The sequence below is a fragment of the Triticum aestivum genome, chromosome 6D (genome assembly GCF_018294505.1).
Source record: "Triticum aestivum cultivar Chinese Spring chromosome 6D, IWGSC CS RefSeq v2.1, whole genome shotgun sequence".
In the NCBI taxonomy this organism is placed as follows: domain Eukaryota; kingdom Viridiplantae; phylum Streptophyta; class Magnoliopsida; order Poales; family Poaceae; genus Triticum; species Triticum aestivum.
Window position 1 is genome coordinate 479932517 of NC_057811.1, and position 5415 is coordinate 479937931.

Consider the following 5415-nt stretch of genomic DNA (forward strand, 5'->3'; position numbering starts at 1 on the left):
GAAGAAAAAAATGAAGAAAGAAAAAGGAAGAAGAAAAAAATGAAAACCAAATGAAAACCAAATGAAAGAAGAAAGAAAAAGGAAGAAAAAAAAATAAGAAGAAAGGAAGAAGAAAGGAAGAAGAAGAAAGAAAGAAGAAAGAAAAAGGAAGAAGAAGAAAGAAAGAAGAAAGAGGAAGAAGAAAGGAAGAAGAAGAAAAAAAGAAGAAAAAAGGAAGAAGAAAGAAACCAAATGAAAACCAAAAAGAAAAACAAAGAAAACAAAACAAAATACTTGGCAGTGCTCAATAATCTTATTTTTTAATTCCTCCTCCTCTATGTCCCCTTAATCTTATTTTTTAATTCTACTTAAAGAATTTTTACTACATGCAGGAGTGACATATGGCGGACGATAGAGCCAAGCCGCTTAGGGATCCGGAGGCTGAACGTTATTTAATGGGCATCATCAACAACGAGATTCCTTATGTGCCGGGCTCAGAATATGAGCAACAAGAGGATGTAGTCTCTTCTTTTCTGAACCTTGGCGGTGGAACAGAGATTGTCGATAATCAAGAAGGTGAAGGAACGGACATTGTCGACGGAGGTCAACCGTCAACAAACGACGATCTCGAATTGCAAGTAGCAACCACCTCCGGCGAGGTATATATATACATTGAGCGTCTCGTGATACAAATTACTGAAATGTGAATACATATGTATTAACGCGCGCGACTCTCTTTCTTTTTTTAGCCCTCCGGATCGAGTACGACAAAGCGTGGCAAATCCAAGGCGATGAAAACAGGAGAAACATATGCCATTGAGTTTGTCAGTGAAACCGGCAAGCCCCTACAACACACCTCAAAGTTTATCAACCAATGTGGAGTCGTTGTTAGAGACAACGTCCCGATCACCGTCCAGGAATGGAAGGAGCCAAAGAAGGCACGTCTTGGTTTCAGTTTTGTCGACAAGAGAACGAAAAAGGATTGCTGGAGAAAGCTTATGGAACATTTCATTCTACCTCCGGAATACAACAAAGTCGATGAATTCGGTAACGAGGTTCCGGGTGGACGTCAGAGGAGGAGGCTAGTTAAAGAGTTCGCTCTTCAGAAGATGGGCGAAGCATTCCGGAACTTCAAGAAAAATTTAACCCGTGACTATGTCAACAAGGGCAAGACTCCGGATTTCAATGGACAACATGAGAAACTGAAAGATGATTGGCCAGAATTTGTGAGGCAAAAGCAATCGGAGCATTTCAAGGAAATATCGAAAAAATAAGGATAATGCGAGTAAGAAAAAGTTCCATCATATTATGGGGCCAAGAGGATACCGCCTTTCGGAGCCTAGGTGGCAGAAGATGGAGGAGGACCTGAGGGTGCGAGGAATCCCTCTAGGTACAGAGGGATGGGACCCAAGGGCCAAAAGCTGGTGGTACGGGCATGGGGGATCGCTAGACCCGGAGACAGGGGTGTGTGTTCACCGGCAGAGACAGTTTGCTCCCACCCAAGCCCTTATTGACGCAATGACCCAAGCTCAAGAGGGCTTGATCAAGTTCAACAGAGAGAAAGACGCACTGACAACAGCCCTCGGGAATGATGAACACGGAGGACGTGTACGAGGCAAAGGCAAAGTTCCGTGGAAAGTAGGGTTTTCCCAGGACAATGACCCGTACTGTTACAGAAGCCGTAAGAGAAAGACGGACCGGGATGCAGATCTTATGAAGAAGTTTGCATCGGAACTCCATGAGTTGAAGCAGACCGTGCATGAACTAGTAAAAGAAAAATCGGCTGCAGGGCCGCATGAAGATCATGAAGCGGATCGCGGAAGCCAGAGCGGAGAAGCAGCGTGGCTTCCACGGATGCCCCGCCTGGTGCTAGTGCACCGATGATCGAGATTCGTGCACCGGAGCCTCATTACCCCGTGGATGATGTAAAGGAGATGAAAGAATGTGATCTGCATTATCCCGTGGGGAACGTTTCCACGAAGGTAGCTAGCGGCAGTGCTTTACCCTGTACACCTGGAGCACTCCACCACAACAACCCCATTGCATATGGCTATGCTCGTGTCACGGTGGAAGACATAGTCCAAGGGTTTGAGGACCTGGAGATTGACAAACCTACATCCGAAGGGGAGAGAAGACTTGGAGATGTCAAGCGCCAGTTCATTCTATGGAAAAAGAAGTACATAGTGTTTCCAGGCGAGGCGCCAAGGCTAGCAAGTCCACCCCCCTCCGATGGTGGTGGTGGTGGTGGTGGCGGTGGTGGCGGTGGTGGTGGTCGTGGTGGTTCACCTACACCTCCTTCACGCCATTCGACGCCGTCCCCCGATCCACAACCTCCGGCGGGTACGACGCCCCCCAATCCTCCTCCGGCGGGTACGACGCCCCCCAATCCACCTCCGGCGAAGAAGCAGAAGCAGGCGGACAGCAAGGAAACCCGCTCCTGGACTATTAACCCAGACCCTTATGTACCTAAGACCACAAGGGTACCGGAGCCATCACTGAAGCCTCTCCTCCCAAGGCCTGGGGAACTTAGTGAAGCTGAAACCAAATTGGCCGCGTCTGCTGATTATGAGAAATGGAAGGCGGATATGAAGGCGAAAAAAGAGCCTGAGCCCAAGCAAGTATTCACTGAGAAGCAAAAGAAGTGGGCTAAGGATTTTTTGACGACACCGTCCCAAGCCGAGCTGAATATGCCTGACGACTATGGACATGAACTTCGTAGGCAAGCAAAAATATTGAAGGAGGAGAAAGAAGAAAGTAAAAAAAGCGGGAAACAAGTTGACCAGCTCGGGATGCAGAAGAAACAATCGATCCCCCCGCTCATAGTGAAAGCCGGTCCGGAAGAGGACCCCGAGATCATAGCAGCTGCGGCAGCACTTGGATTGACTGTAGCGAGTGCCATGAAACAAGCGTCCGAGATGGGTTTGACTCTTCGTGCCTTCTTAGGCCTTGAGGATGCGCCAGTATGTGAGATAGCATTACAATATGTGCGGAATGGGCCTCTCGTCGAGCCTGCGCGGGAAAAGAGTCTACCACCACAAATGCGAAATCTGCTACGTTGGTACAAGCAATTCATAACATGGGCCGACAAAGAATATGTTTATGCGGATGTTACAGTTGAGCATCACACCAAACGGTACTCTGTAGAAGTTCATATGAGTGAATTGTTCCAGCTGTTCAATCTGCGCGACCTCGACAAATCTATGCTGAGTTGCTACGTTCTGTAAGTGATTTATTTCTACCTCATCTCGTTCTTCATTGCCTGCACTATATATATATATTGTCCTAACTATATTGTTGCGTACGCTATTATGCAGATTGAAGATTTGGGAATGCAAAATAAGAAACATCCATGATGTTGGGTTCATTGACCCACATATCGTTAATGGACATGTGTTACAACATCACCCCGAAGACGTGGAGAAAGACTTGTACAAGTTTCTTAGAAAGCATCAACTCAAAAGTCATATTCTATTTCCTTACCATTTTGGGTGAGTGTTTCTCTCTTGTGCCCATTCTCTTTTGTTTACTCCATGCATGGTATGTCTAATCGATGAGTTATGCATGACTGTGCATGTAACGTGTCCGCAGGTTTCACTGGATTCTGCTAAATATTGAACTTCACACCTCCAGAGTTCTAATCATGGACTCTATGGATTCGGATCCAAAGCGTTGGGCCGACATGAGAAAAATGCTGCAAAAGTAATTATTTTCAATCATTTGAGCTCTATATCGATCGGTCTCTTTCGTTCATTTCCTAATATCAAGTAACTAATAACTCCCTTGTATATTTAATTTTCTTTGCCCTGTAGGGTTTGGAGACGGTTCTCAGAAGAAATTGTCGGTGAATTCAAACATGAGCTAGATTTCAGAAGGTTAGTTAATGTGGATAAGCAGCCACCGGGGACCAATCTATGTGGATACTATGTTTGTGAGAACATCCGGAGACACACCTCTGAGCGGAAGGCATCGGATAGCGTGCGGAACGCGACGGATAACTTGCGGAGGAGGCTTAGTCCAGAAGCTCGCTTCCGACCAATTCAATAAGAATTAGCAGGATTTTTCATGAGGGAAGTCATCAATCCTAAAGGAGAACACTATACCGAGGACAAAGAAATTTATATGCATACCCGAGATTGAAACTTGTTCGAAGTTGTATATGGTCATCCATCCTAATTGTGTATGGAAACTTGTTCGAAGTTGTATATGGTCACCCGAGATTGAATATATATTATATATTCCTCTTGAATTCTTCTTGTTTGAAATTTCATATACATGTATATAGTAGCGTAGAATATGTGTACTGAAACTTCATCAAAATTAAAATAAAACACAAAATAAAATATAAAAGAAATAAAACACTCCAAACTAAAAAGAAATCAGGTTTAGGGGGGCTAAAACCCTAAACCTGCGGAGGAGGCCTTTAGTCCCGGTTGGCCACGAGAACCGGGACTAAAGGTCCTCCGCCCCGACGGACCACTGGCGCCCACGTGGACGGGCCTTTAGTCCCGGTCAGCCACAAGAACCGGGACTAAAGCCTTTAGTCACGGTCCGTAAGAGGCGCGACTAAAAGGGGGGGTCTTTAGTCGCGCATATTTAGTCCCGGTTGCACAGCCGGGACTAAAGGCTATTGCGAACCGGGACTAAAGGGCTTTTTTCTACCAGTGCTTGTCTTGCCTCTTGAGTTCAGTCCACGGCTTTGGCCTAAAACAACTACATTGAGTTGCAACCACTTAAGCATGGGCGCCCTTCTCAGCAAAAAGTATAGGAGCTCCATCAGTTCCGATTCCCCACTAGACCCGTTGATTTCGATATTGTAGGCCTTGGAAACGTCAAATCCTCGGGCCATGTCATGGTGAGCTCACTAGGCTCCTTAAGCTTGGAAAGCCCCTGCATGGATAAGCTGGCTAAATTAAAAAAACATAGAAAGGTAAACAATTGTTGACATGTTTTAATGTGAAGTGTGTAGAAATAACAAGGGCACAACTTACATGTAGCCTGAAATATTCGAGTAAGGCAGTTTCTTGAAGGAGATAAGCAAGCGAGCAAATGCACCCTTTCCAAGATCTCACGACAAATAGGTTCAAGACGCTAATAAGGGTGAGAGCGTATGCCTTAATTTGGTCGCTTTGTTTATGTAGAAATGATTTAGTTTTTAATGAAAAAATGCTGCTCCTCTGTACGTTATTTTTTGGTATACGCACTCGCTACATACGTGGTGTATGCTAAAATGGCTGGAGTACCAACCGTTGTTCATGGTGGTGTGTACTCGATTGGAGCAGGTGGTTACGAAGTTTTTTTCCAACATGGGTGGCAGCGTAACCTACGGATCGATCCACCACCCCCTTCGACATGGGCATAGTGTCGGTCTATAGGACTCTACTGTTGCTGATTTGTCGGTTTTATTTCATGAATTTTTGTCAGACTTCTGGATTTGAC